The 14,018-nt window shown below is 50.0% G+C and overlaps 1 long non-coding RNA gene across 1 annotated transcript; it reads right to left on the bottom strand.

Annotated features, from left to right (window-relative positions):
• Nucleotides 1-223: 223 nt before the first annotated feature.
• On the bottom strand, nucleotides 224-12,104 carry LOC110741527. The gene is made up of 2 exons (XR_002517808.2): nucleotides 11,491-12,104; nucleotides 224-573 (listed from the first exon to the last, which is right to left on the bottom strand). It is a non-coding gene; the product is annotated as an uncharacterized LOC110741527 (long non-coding RNA).
• Nucleotides 12,105-14,018: the final 1,914 nt, after the last annotated feature.

Genomic DNA, 14,018 nt, shown 5'->3' with positions numbered 1-14,018 from the left:
GATTCGATCTCTAACTGACTTGCATTTTCAGACACAAGCCGTGGGGATTATTACAAAATTACTCCAGTTAATTAAAAAAGAGAAAAGCTTTGAAGTAATTTACTAGTGTTTATGTATTTTGTCCCAGAGTGGTCTCTGCAGATTTGCTAGACTCAGGCACTGCGTAGCTTTCTCTTATCACTGACTGCAACAAGGAGACTTCGAGATGAATTATTGACGTTGATTTTTTTTTTTTTTTTTTGTCATCAGATAAATCCCTCAGCATCTCTGAAGAATCTTGGTTAGTCAGGCTTGGAAAATGGATCTATGGGTTTCTCCGCAGTAGCCTTTCTTCTCCTCCTTCAATAAACGTGAGGCCGGGCATTCTAGACACCTGATGAGAATGGCTGAGAAAGTAGTCTTACCACTACCTCAAACCTGAATCTGACCAAGCTGCTTGGTCCAATTTCCAGTCCATGGAATCTGTCTGGCAATGCAGGAGATGGAGGCAGGTGCTAACCCCCACCATGGGGTGTAAGATGCGGGATGCGGGATTCTCCAAAGAACGAGTGATCCTCCTTTTCAAGAGATAAACTGCAAGGGAAACTGGCAGATTAAAAGAAAGCTAAGAAACATACCAACCAATTACAGTGTTTTCTTATTTGTTTGTTTGTTGACAGAATTTCACTCTGTTGCCCAGGCTGGTGTGCAGTGGTATGATCTTGGCTCACTGCAACCTCTGCCTCCCAGGTTTAAGCGATCTTTCTGCCTCAGCCTCCCAAGTAGCCAAGATCACATCTGGCTAATTTTTTGTGTGTTTTTAGTAGAGACGGGGTTTCACTGTGTTGGCCAGGCTGGTCTCAAACTCCTGACCTCAAGTGTTCTGCCCACCTTGGCTTCCCAAAGTTCTGGGATTACAGGTGTGAGCCACCGTGCCCAGCTGAATGTTTGAAATTTGATTCCTGAATAAAAGAAAACTTTAAAAAATTAAGGCATTTAGGGAAGTTTGAACACTTACTGGATATTTGATGCTATGGAGAAATCAAGATTAATTTCTTGAAAGTGTGATAATGATGTTGTGTTTTTTTGTTTTTGTTTTTTGAGAGTCCTTATATATTTCTGTATTGTTTTATTTAGTATGAGTGTGTATTACTTTTGCAATTAAAATAAGAGAATAAGATTTTTTAAAAAGAGTAGCCTTTTTGCAGCATGGGCAACATAGTGAGACCTCATCTCTACAAAAAATTTTTTAAAAATTAGCCAGGCATGGTGGTGCACACCTGTAGTCCAAGCTACTTAGGAGGCTGTGGCAGGAGGATGACTTGGGCCCCGGAGATCAAGGCTACAGTGAGCTATAATGGTGCCACTGCACTTCAGCCTGGGTGAAAGAGTGAGACCCTGTCTCAAAAAAATAAAAATAAAAAACACAACTAAAATGTTTATATTAAACCAGATACTGAATGGCATTGTAGCTTTGCAAATAAATGCTGAAATATTTATGAAAAAAGAGATTTCTTCTCTTTCAGAGATACATACTGAAATATCTATGAATGATGTTGAAGATTTGCTTAACTATAATCTGATGGCAGAGGGGCACTGGTAGAATAAAACTGAATTCACCCACAGTTGATAATTGTTAAAGCTAGGTAATGAGTACATGGATTTTCATTATAGTATCCCTCTGAGCAAATATTTGAAATTTTCTACAGTAAAAAGGATTTTTAAGCAAGTGGTTTTCCTTAAGCCAGAATATTGGATGGAACATCACTACAGTCTTGAAAGCAGCAGGAAGGCCAGGCATGGTGGCTCACGCCTATAACCCCAGCTTTTTGAGAGGCCAAGGTGGATGATCACTTGAGCCAGGAGTTCGAGACCAGCCCGGGCAACAGAGTGAGACCCAGTCTCTACAAAAAAAAAATTAACCAGTCACAGTGGCCCATGCCTGTCAAGTCCCAGCTACTTGGGGGACTGAGGTGGGAGAATCACTTGAGCACAGGAAATCGAGGCTGCAGAGAGCTATGATCATGCCACTGCACTCCAGCCTGGGTGACAGAGTGAGATCCTGTTTTTTTATTTTTTAAAGAACGCAGCAAGACCTTCTCTTCCCCCTGTGGTCTCCTGCATTTGCATGCCCTGATCCCTAAAACCCAGCCCTGTAGTGCTGCCCCACTATCCATGGTGCCTTGGTCGGAGGGGGATGGCATGAAAGTTTCCGGTTGCCTGGCAATGGCTGGCAGCAAATCGATCTCCTGCTCTGTAGCACAGTAGCCGAATATTGATTATCTGGGTGATTTGAAGATTCAACTCTCTGGACGAACACATTTTGTTTTGTTGGGGAATTGATTAGGACCCTGACAGGGGGTAAGCTGAGGGAAGAGGCATTGCAGAGAAGGGCTGGGATGGGACGAGGAGATAGGTGAGGAAGGAGCATGGCCAGGGTGGGGGTGAGGAGCAGCTGCCTGATGTCAGACAAGGCAAGGATGTTTTTGAGAACTCAGCCCTTGCCCTCCGCTCTCCCAGACCTTTTAGAAGCACCTACTTTTGATTCAGCACCTCTGCAGCTGGACAGCGCATTGGGATGGACAGATTCCTAAGGGTGGGTGACTGCACAGCATTCTGAGTGTGTCAGGATGATCTCTGTTACCAGCTAGTGCCAACAGTTTTTTTTTTTTTTTTTTTTGAGATAAAGTCTCACTCTGTCACCCAGGCTGGAGCGCAGTGGTACTACCATGGCTCACTGCAGCCTTGACATCCTGGGCTCAAGCTATCCTACCACCCTAGCCTCCCAAGTAGCTGGGAGCACAGGTGTGCACCACCATACCATGCTGTTTGTTTTTTTTTTTTTTTAGAGACGGAGTCTCACCGTGTTGTCCAGGCTGATCTCGAACTCCCGGGCTCAAGCAATCCTCCCGCCTCAGCCTCCTGAGTAGCTGGGGCCATGCAGGTGCCACCACTCCCAGCTATTTACAACATTTTTTTTTTTTTTTTTTTTTTAGAAATAGAGTATAATCATGTTGCCCAGGCTGCTCTCAAACTCCCGGGCTCAAGTGATCCTCCAGCCTCGGTCTCCCAAAGTGCTGGGATTACAGATGTGAGCCACCATGCCCAGCCTGGTTGCACATGTTAAGGAGGCCAAGGCTCCAGCATTGGGCCTGGATTTGGCCAATTGGCTCTAACAGCTGAGCTAGCTTTGCTCTATATATAACCATATTGATAATTAATAAGGTAAGACTGTTTGTCGGGGAGCCTGGGCAAGATAATGAATATGGCTCCGTGTAAGGGACCCCCCATTCCTGGCAAATCTACTCCAAGTTTATATTCTTCTTGTGGGAGGATCAGTAGTGCTAATTGCTGCCAATTTAATATTCAAAAGGACAGCTAGGGAGACTGTGGGAAGAAAGGGAAGCCTGCTCCCTTGAATTAGTCAACTATTATTGCTTAACAAATAATTCCAAAACTCAATGGCATGCAAAAGTGAGCCTTTATTTCTCACTCATTTGCCTGCGGGTCAATGAGGGTTTGGCTGATCTTTTCTGGGCCCAGCTGGAGTAGGCTTCATGTTGCAAGTGGGTCCAGGCCTGCTCTGTGGGATTCCGTCCTCATTGTGATGCAGGACAGGCGAACCCCAACATTGAGGCTTAGCCCAGGAGGGTTCTTGGCTTTGCCCAGGAAATAATTCAAGGGTAGGCTGGTGGTGCTAAACAGCAATCTTTTCTGGAATGGTACTGCTCTTTGCAGAGCAGGGCTGACTCATAGGCAGTGTGCCCAGAGTGGGCAACGTATGAGCTCTTGGCAACTGTATTTATACTCGCTTATACCCACTTTCAATCACATGTCAATTAAGGGGTTGGTTAATGCAGATTGAGGGGGCAGATTATTTAGAACTTTCCAGGAAAGGGGCAGTACCTTCCAGGTCATTGCCATGGAAAAGTGATAACTTCCAGGTCATTGCTATGGCATTTGTAAACTGTGATGGAGCTGGTGGGAGTGCCTTATGCTATTGAGCCATGAGGGCAGCCAGGAATCACCCTGGTCATCATCTGCTGGTTTTCACTGGTTTCTTTACTTTATCCTGTATGGACCAGATCCTGTTTTGGTCAGCAGGGTTATGGCCAGAAAACAAATCCAACCAGTCTTTTACCTCAGTTGGACTTGGGGTTAGTCAAGGCACATCCTATTCATAGCAGAAGGCATATGGGCAAGAGGGCAAGCTGCCCACATCAGCACTTCAACCTACTGTATGGTTCATGTCCGCTAACATTTCATTGGACAAATCAAGTCCCAAGCTCAAACTCAATATTGGTGGAGCAGGCTGGGCACAGTGGCTCATGCCTGTAGTCCCAGCACTTTGGGAGGCCGAGGTGGGTGGATCACTTGAGGTCAGGAGTTCCAGACCACCCTGGCCGACATGGTGAAACCCTGTCTCTACTAAAAATACAAAAATTATTTTTTATTTTTATTTTTATTTTGAGACGGAATCTCACTCTGTCATACAGGCTGGAGTGCAGTGGCACGATCTCAGCTCACTGCAACTTCCCAGACTGGAGTGCAGTGGTACAATATCAGCTCACTGCAACTTCCCAGACTGGAGTGCAGTGGTGCAATATCAGCTCACTGCAACTTCTGCTTCCCAGATTCAAGAGATTCTCCTGCCTCAGCTTCTCGAATAGCTGGGACTACAGACGTGTACCACCATGCACAGCTAATTTTTTATTTTTAGTAGAGATGGGGTTTCACCATGTTGGTCAGGCTAGTCTCGAACTCCTGACCTCAGGCTATCCACCCACCTCGGCCTCCCAAGGTGCTGGGATTACAGGAGTGAGCCACCTCGCCTGGCCATTATTTTGTGTTTTTACAAAATACAAAAGTTAGTTTGTATTTTTACAAAATACAAAATTTTGCAGCTGGGCTGTGGTGGCAGGCGCCTGTAATCTCAGCTGCTCTGGAGGCTAAGACAGGAGATTTGCTTGAACTCAGGAGGCAGAGGTTGCAGTGAGCTGAGTTTGCTCCACTGCACTCCAGCCTGGGTGACAGAGCAAGACTCCATCTCTAATAATAATAATAATAATAACAATAATAATCAAAAAATATCAGTGGAGCAGGGAAGTACCCTCTGCCCACAATGCACACAGAACATTTGCTGAATAGTAATTTAATCCTTCACACCTGGATATAGTTTGGATCTGTGTCCCCACCAAATCTCATGTCAAATTTTAATCCCCAGTGTTGGAGGTGGGTCCTACCAGGAGGTGATTGGATCATGGGGGCGGTTTCTCATGAATGGTTTGGCGCCATCCTCTTGGTGCTGTTCTCGTGAGATCTCATTGTTTTAAAGTGTGTGACATCCCCCTCTTTCCTCCTGCTCCTGCCGTGTAAGATGTCTGCTCTTACAAGACATCTGCTCTTGCCCTCTGCCATGAGTCAAAGCTCCCTGAGGGCTCCCCAGAAGCAGATGCTGCCATGCTTCCTGTACAGCCTGCAGAACCATGAGCCAGTTCAACCTCTTTTTCTTTATAAATGACCCAGTCTCAGGTATTTCTTCATAGCAATGCAAGAACAGACTAATACACAACCCCACATCTGAAAGGCAGTCTGTGTTGTTGTTTTTTTTTCTGTTTTGCTTTTTGTTTTTTAAATTTTGAGACAGAGTCTAGCTCTGTCGCCAGGCTGGAGTGCAATGGCATGATATTGGCTCACTGCAATCTCCGCCTCCTGGGTTCAAGTGATTCTCCTGCCTCAGCCTCCTGAGTAGCTGGGATTATAGGCATACACCACCATGCCTGGGTAATTTTTTTATTTTTAGTAGAGATGGGGTTTCACTGTGTTGGCCAGGATGGTCTCGATCTCCTGACCTCGTGATCCACTCACCTCGCCCTCCTAAAGTGCTGGGATTACAGCCGTGAGCCACCAGGCCTGGCCGGCAGTCTGTATTCTAGCTTGAGTCGCCCCAAGAGAAGCCTTGATAGGAGAAGAATAAAAACAGTGTCCACATCTTAGGTAGCACTGGCATAGGCAGGCACTCCTGCCCTCAATGGGTCCCAGAAGGTGGCAGAAAGTAGGGAACTGATGTCGGAACCTGTAGCTGCTGGCTGCCATCACAGAGAGCAAGGGAACCCCTGGAGGCTGGAGAGATGTGTCTGCAGCTCTTTTAAGCTGAGCAGTTTTGCAGCCTCAAGAGCTCTTTGCATGTGTGTGCATCTGTGTGCATCTCCCTCTCTATTAATAGACTCCCAAGGGAGGGAGGGATAAGTCAGGCCTCCATCACTACCAGGCATAGGAGGGCAAAGGGATTGTCGAGTCTGTCAAAGAAGCATCGAAGACGCAGTTGTGTTTGCACAGAAATCTCTGGTGCGTAATAAAGTCTGGGAAGCGCTAAGAGACTGGAATTAAAGCACAGGCTGGCTAGTTACTATATACAATGTGATCTGGGAGGTGTTAGCAGCTGTTTAAATTCAAGAGCAGAGAATTGCGTGTAATTCTATCTTACTTGTGTAGCAACTACCCAGGGCTCTGGCTGGGAACTGACACACTGTAACTGGAAGGCAAGTGCATCCCACAGATTCCTAGGTTGGTGCAAATAGCAGGTGGGCCCGGAGAGCAGCTGGCTTGTTCCCATGGCTGAACATCAAAGAGTGGGAGATGCTGTCCCACCTCCTTCCTGGAAGAAAGTGAGGATGCATGGCTTCAGGCTGGTGCTCAGAGGAGCCATGAGCCCCTTCTCTGCCTTCCACCTGCCCTGACGCTTTTTCTCCAAATGCAGGGCCAGAGAGGAGATGGCAGCATTTCTGGAAATGGTGGAGGAGGCCTCCTGAAGAATGGAGCAATGAACTACTCTAGGAATATATTTAGGCCAAGAGAAGTGTATAAGAGCATTCTAGGCTGAAGGGAGAGCAAAAGGAAGCAAGAACTAAAAAATCCGAAAACAGCAAGATGGTATTTATATCTGTCAAATATTGCCACAATAACACTGTGTACCAAACATCCTAATTTAGTGGCTTAATACCACAATCATTTACTCATGCTTAGGTCTGTGGGTGGCTGGGGTGACTGTACTCCTTGTGTATCCTTTTTTTTTTTCTTTTTGCGGGGGGGGATGGAGTCTCGCTCTGTCACCAGGCTGGAGTGCAGTGGCGCGATCTCAGCTCACTGCAACCTGCGCCTCCCGGGTTCAAGAGATTCTCCTGTCTCAGCCTCTTGAGTATCTGGGACTACAGGCACACACCACCACACCTAATTTTTATAGTTTTAGTAGAGACGAGGTTTCACCATGTTAGCCAGGATAGTCTCAATCTCTTGACCTCGTGATCTGCTTGCCTCTGCCTCCCAGAGTGCTGGGATTATAGGCATAAGCCACTGTGCCCAGCGGTTTTTTTTTTGTTTGTTTGTTTTGGAGACAGAGTCTCACTCTGTTACCCAGCCTGGAATGCAGTAGTGCGATCTTGGCTCACTGCAACATCCACCTGCCGGGTTCAAGCGATTCTTCCACCTCAGCCTCCCGAGTAACTGGGATTACAGGCATGCACCACCACGCCCAGCTAATTTTTGTATTTTTAGTAGAAACAGGGTTTCACCTTGTTGACCAGGCTGGCCTCGAACTCCTGACCTCAAGTAATCCTCCTGCCTCAGCCTCCCAAAGTGCTGGGATTACAGGCGTGAGCCACCATGCTCAGTCTTCCTTGTGTATCATTTGGGGATCCAGGCACAGCTGCTACTCCCGGGAAGCCCTCCTCCTGGCTACTGGAGAGGTGCAAGAGGCAAGCTCAAATGCATGGTGCACGTCAGGCCTCTGCTGTGTCGGGCCTGCTCACATCCCACTGTCCAAAGCAAGCCTTATGACCAAGCCTGAAGTCAAGGGGCGGGGAAGTACATCTTGCGTCTGGTTGGAAGAACTGCAAACTCACATCATAAAAGGTGTGAGTGCAGGGAGGGGATGAGTTAGGGCCAACACTTTCATCTACCGCAGTATCTGGGGGGCATCTGCAAGCAATTAAGCCATTTCCTGGAGGATTGTGTGCAAGACACAGGGTGAGAAGAAGGCATGGATGAGACAGGCAAAGTGCCACAACTGAAGACACATGTCCTGCGCCCAGCATGTGCCAAGGAGCTTGGGCTTTCCTTACAGGTGATAGGGAGCCTGGGAGGGCTTTTGAGCTGCAGTGTGGCATGAAGAGGTTTGTGTTTTGAAAAGTTACCCTAGGCTGGGTGTAGTGGCTCATGCTTGTAATCCCAGCACTTTGGGAGGCCAAGGCAGGCGGATTACAAGGTCAAGAGATCGAGACCATCCTGGCCAATATGGTGAAACCCCGTCTCTACTAAAAATACAAAAATTAGCTGGGCCTGGTGGTGCATGCCTGTAATCCCAGCTACTCAGGAGGCTGAGGCAGAATCACTTGAACCTGGGAGGCAGAGGTTGCAGTGAGCTGAGATGGTGCCACTGCACTCCAGCCTGGCGACACAGTGAGACTCTGTCTCAAAAAAAGAAAAAAGAAAAGAAAAGTTTCCCTAATGACTGTGCGGGAGGGACTGAAGGTGACAAGATGGGTTGTGATCAAGGGGGGAGACACGAAAGTGTTCGTGTGTGTGTGTGTCCCTATATATATATATATATATATATATATATATTTTTTTTTTTTTTTTTTTTGAGACAGAGTCTCTCTCTGTCGTCCAGGCTGGAGCGCAGTGGCGTGATGTCCGCTCACTGCAAGCTCCGCCTCCCGGGTTCAAGCCATTCTCCTGCCTCAGCCTCCCGAGTAGCTGGGACTACAGGCACCCGCCACCACGCCCGGCTAAGTTTTTGTATTTTTAGTAGACACAGGGTTTCACCGTGTTAGCCAGGATGGTCTCGATCTCCTGACCTTTTGATCCAGCAGCATTGGCCTCCCAAAGTGCTGGGATTACAAGCATGAGCCACTGTGCCCAGCCATGTCCCTCTATTTGAACAGGTTTGAACCAGCCTGTGATCACAAGAAAGGAGAAGGCAGAAGGCGCAGATTTGAGAAATGTTTTGGCAGTAATGGCAGGACATGGCTACTGCCGGATCTGGCAGATCAGGCCACTTGAGCAGCCAGGGCAGGATACTGGGGCTTCCAGCTTTGTAACTGCAGGCTCCAAACCCTTCTGGAGACCTCAGGAGGAGATGTGGGTCTGCAGAGGAAAAGCAGGAACGTGCATTTCAGTGTGGACTTGCCCAGGCATCGCCGACATCCTTCTAGGGGAGCAAAGGTTGGAAGAGGAGCGCCTCACGGCAGGACCCTCTGGTTTATCCACTGATGGACCCCCAAAGTCTCACACTCTGCCTGTTGCCTCACAGACATTCATGAAACGACAGGTGGCGGTTTGAGACCTCTCTGGGCATCTGAGTCTGAAATTCAGGGAGAACCCTGGCTAGGAGTCACCACTTGAGGGGTGTTCAGATCCAGGTGGTCCCTGCAGCATGTGAGGACCAGCTTCTCCGTAAGAGCCCTTTACAGACTGGTAATCATTACGACCACCACAGCTAGGGGTTGTTTTTCTGTCTGAATCTTTTCTTCTCCGTGTTGAAGAATTCCTGTCTCCAGCAAAACACCCGTGACCCTCTGCAATCTGTTCCCTCCCACCTTCCCAGCCCCTTGCCGCCTCCCCTTCCCCACACCTTATGTTCTTCCTCACAGCAGACTCTCCACCCGCCCATCTCTCAAGCCCCGCACTGTCTCCTGTCCCTGTGCCTTTACTCACGAGATTTTCTCATCTCTGACGCCCTTGCTCTCATTTTTGTCCTAATATGCTGCTCACCCTTCAAGGCTGGCCTCCAATGCCGCCTGCTCTGCAGTGCCTTCAGCACCTCCACCCATCCATGCGGCAAGGAGGGCTCCCTTCTCATCATGCTCGCCCTGCCTGCACCTCCTGCCCTGCCAGGCTCCAAATCAAGATGCAATATTAAGGCTGGTCACAGTGGCTCACCCCTGTAACCCCAGCACTTTGTGAGGCTGAGGTGGGCGAATCACTTGAGGTCAGGAGTTCAAGACCAGCCTGGCCAACATGGTGAAACCCCATCTCTACTAAAAATACAAAAAATTAGCCAGGTGTGATGACAGGTGCCTGTAATCCCAGTTACTCAGGAGGCTGAGGCAAGAGAATCACTTGCACCTGGGAGGCAGAGGCTGCAATGAGCTGAGATCATGCCACTGCTCTCCAGTCTGGGCAACGGAATGAGAACCCATCTTAAAAAAAAAAAAAAAAAGATACTATATTAAGTGTTGCTTTGGCCAGATATGGTGGCTCATGCCTGTAATCCACACACTTTGGGAGGCCAAGGCAGGAAGATGGCTTGAACCCAGGAGTTTGAGACCAGCCTGGGCAAGATGGAGAACCCCTGTCTCTACAAAAAAACTAAAAATTAGCTGAGCATGGTGGCACATTCCTGTAGTCCCAGCTGCTCGGGAGGCTGAGGCAAGAGGATGCCTTGAGCTCAGGAGTTCAAGGCAGCAGTGAGCTATGATGGCACCTCTGTACCCCAGCCTGGGCTTCAAGGTGAGCTCTGTCTCTAAAAAAAATAAAATAAAATAAACAAGTGCTGCTTTGATATCTTTGAGCCTCACAAAGCCCCAAATGGGCCTAGTAGCTATGAGGCCCCCGTTCTTACCAGGCGCGCCCCCCACCCAGCAGGAAGGGCTCCCTCCTGGTTCCTGCATCAGCTAGATGGGATACACCCCACATGTCTTCAATCTGACAGTCTCACCTCCCTGCCAGCCAGTAGCATTATCCAAACGAGCCAATCAGAGGGCACCTCACCCTTTTGTTACGCCAAAGGCGGCCTCTCACAGCCCCTCTGGTTCACTCTGTGCTGCGGTGTACCCTCATGTGTCCTGCATGGCCCGCAGCGTCTTCCTTCTCCAGAAGTATCTGCTATTAATAAGCTGCTGTCTCATCTGTCCAGTATCGGGTGCCATGTGTCTGGCCACCTTCTACTGTGTAGTGTGGAGGACCCCTCCTGCCCCACGGGGTGAAGAGGAAGGGATCAGGGCATCTCCCTGGCTGCTCCAGTCAGGTATTGGCCTTGGTTAGGTGCATTTTTCCCCTGTCTCCTCTTTCCTTCAACGTCAGGGATTGTGTGGCCCCATCTTGGCAGCCCCAGCACCTCGCTTGGCCCATGGAGGGGACTCGGGAGCTGTCTTCTTAGCTGGTGACTTCTGCTCTCTCACCCCCACCCCCAGCTGCTCTCACTGTCCCTCCTCCAAGTTCCCCACATCTCTCTAAGACTCATTACACCAAAGAAATGCTTGCAAGTTGGAGCTATATTTTTCTTTCTGAGTCTTCTTTGTCCACGTCTAGACTGAGTTGGGGGATTTTAGACAAACAATTATTAACCACCATGAGTCCTTGCAAAGATTTCCTCCAGAATCAATACCCCGAGGCCATTTAAATATTGTCTGAAACCCAGCCAGTCCCCTGCTCATCTCCCTTGCTCAGCTCCAAATGATGTTTAATTTTTCTATAAATTAACTCGCACAATGTCACACCACATTACTGCACCTTGGAACATTCCTATTCCGATCTGCGAGCAGCTGACACGCCGGGCGATGGCACGATTTCCTCCGGGAACGTTTCTCTGTAATGTGACTGATTACAATATAGCTGGCTGCGGGAGAAGCCGCGGCGCTCCAGCCGGCCGTGGGTGAGCCAGCACAACCCAGAGATAATGAATAATGGTTTGTGGCAAAACTGATAATGCGCCCACTATTATATTGACTGGGGCTGCGGCTTCAGTTAATCGTGCTAAATTGCTAGGCTGGAGCTGTGTTCCGCCGGGCTTGGCCGCTGCCTTCCTCTTTTGAAAATTTCCATTTGTCTGAAGTTGGGTTCTTGTCTCTTCCTCCTGCCCTTCTATTCAAATGAGTTGTGGCTATTTTTGCCGGCAGCCGCCTGTGGGAGTGAGAGTTTGAAAGGCATGAGAGCTTGGACTCCATCTGTCGGCCTGTGTGCACACCTTCCCATGTGAGTGCACACCACGCACCGCACAGCGCTGGGTGCTAGGAACGCGGACGGGCAGCTGTTGTGCCCTCCCCACCTGCCCCAGAGGCTTGTTGTCCGGGGGAGAGATGGACACCGCACCTGTGACTCCAGCGCTGCCCGTTAAGGGCTATGTGTCAGCTGAGGTCAGACCAGGAGTCGGTTTAAATTTTGTCTCCTGCGCTTTCCAGCCATGTGACCTTGAGCATCTCTCCTTGTCTGTAAAGAGATGATGCTCATGAGCCCATTGCAGAGTGTGGTGGTGTTAGATGGATCCCATCATAGACTGCTGAACTGTGCTTGGCACATAGTGAGTGTCCCCCAAATGGTTCTTATCCTGGTGGCAGAGGCCTGTGCAGAAGGCCACAGGTTGCAGAGGACAGAGACACTGGCTCCCTGGAAGGTGAGGTGATGTGGGACTTGAGTGTTGTGGAGAAGAGAGGAGCAGAAAGATGAGCCTGGGGGATGGCACAGAGGCCTGGCGTGTCCAGCGAGGGCAGGGGAAGGCTGGGCTGGAGGTGCAGGTGGTGTGTCTTGGGGAGAGGCAGCCGGTGCTTGCCAGCCTCTGATTTCAGCCAAGGCGATGGGGACCCCAGGGATGGTCCTTGTTCACCTCCAGGTACTGCCCTGAACCGTCTCCACCATCAGCCCACACTCAGGGCAGTCCCAAAATGCAGAGGGGCCAACATCCCCTGGGACAACCCTGGAACATGGAGGCCTGGAGTCGCAGCGTCCAGGCCCATGTGTGTTGGGGTGGGGGGGTGATGCTGAGACACATCCCAGGCAGCTCCTAGCGAGTCCCGAGCAGTCTGAGCCTCAGGCTCCTAACACAACCCTTACTGGCTTGTCCTTCATTTCTGCTTCCTGGGATCACCCCCAAATGAACGATCCCCATCCATGCCCTCGCTTCCAGCTAAGGGAGAAAGGTGCACACCTTGAGAGGCTCCTCCCACCGAGTCTGCCCTCCCGAGGCAGATCCTGAGAAGAGAAAATTCAGGACCCAAGCCCTTCTCTGTGACAGCTACAGTGACTGGTGTGGGGCGTGAGAAGCCCTGTTTAAGAGGGTCACTGGGCAAAAGAGTGAAGCCATTCCTGCCTACCCTTCCACTCTCATCCCCAAAGCAAAGCCTGGCTGGGAGGTGACAAGGCAATCCCAGGTGGCAGCGGCTGGGCAAGGGGCAGCAGTGGGAGTGGGGGAAGTCAGGGAAGAGGTGGTGCCACTCTGGTAAAATTCACACAGAGAGGAAGTCGATGTCTGCAGAAAGCCTTGGTACAGGACAGGGGGTGACTGCTCGCAGAGGTGCCCAGTCACATGGACCTGGGTTCGAATCCCACCTCCACTGCTTGCGAGCTGTGTGGCCTTGGTCAAGTCACTGCCTTCTCTGTGCCTGTTTGTAAAATGAGAGGTTAATAATGGCATCTTTTTCACTGGGCACATGAGTTCAGAATGAGCTCAAGTCTGCAGTACCAAGATCAGGGCTCAGCACCAGGTAAATGTTTGAGACACGTGAGCTGGTACTGCTGATAAAATGACGCCATGGCTGTGGCGTAGGGACCCCGGTGGGGTGCTGGCTGCCCCCTCTCAGCCTCTGCTGCCTTATCTCTGCACAGCGCAGGGGGACAGGAGGCCCTGTACTGGGTCCCCACATGGGGCCTCGCCTGCAGGAGCCCCTTTGAGTTTGGCTTTGAGTTCTGCTTAGGGATGGCTTTGCTGTGGGCTGCCAAACAGCAGGGGGCACAGGGCTTACCTCCAGTCTCCTCCGAGACCTGCCCTGCAGGGTAATGGCTCAGAGTGAAGAGCCAGCTGGTGAGCTGCAGACATTTCGCTGAGTCTTTGGGGACTGTTTATCACCATCACAGCCCAGAGTGAACCATTTTTTATAGCCAGTTCTGCAGGAGGGTTTGCAAAGGGGGGCCCGGAGCGTCCTGACCCCAGGGCTGGGCCCGGAGGGGACTGTCTCCCCAGGGGTTACCCCCACTCCGAAGAGCTCTACCCTGGGCTCCCTTTGGGGGCCTCCTCACCCTCTTCCCTGCCCCACACTCCCCATCCA

This window comes from Papio anubis, chromosome 17 (genome assembly GCF_008728515.1).
Source record: "Papio anubis isolate 15944 chromosome 17, Panubis1.0, whole genome shotgun sequence".
Lineage (NCBI taxonomy): Eukaryota > Metazoa > Chordata > Mammalia > Primates > Cercopithecidae > Papio > Papio anubis.
Note: the sequence above shows the minus strand (reverse complement) of the source record. Positions and strands in the feature narration are given on the sequence as shown.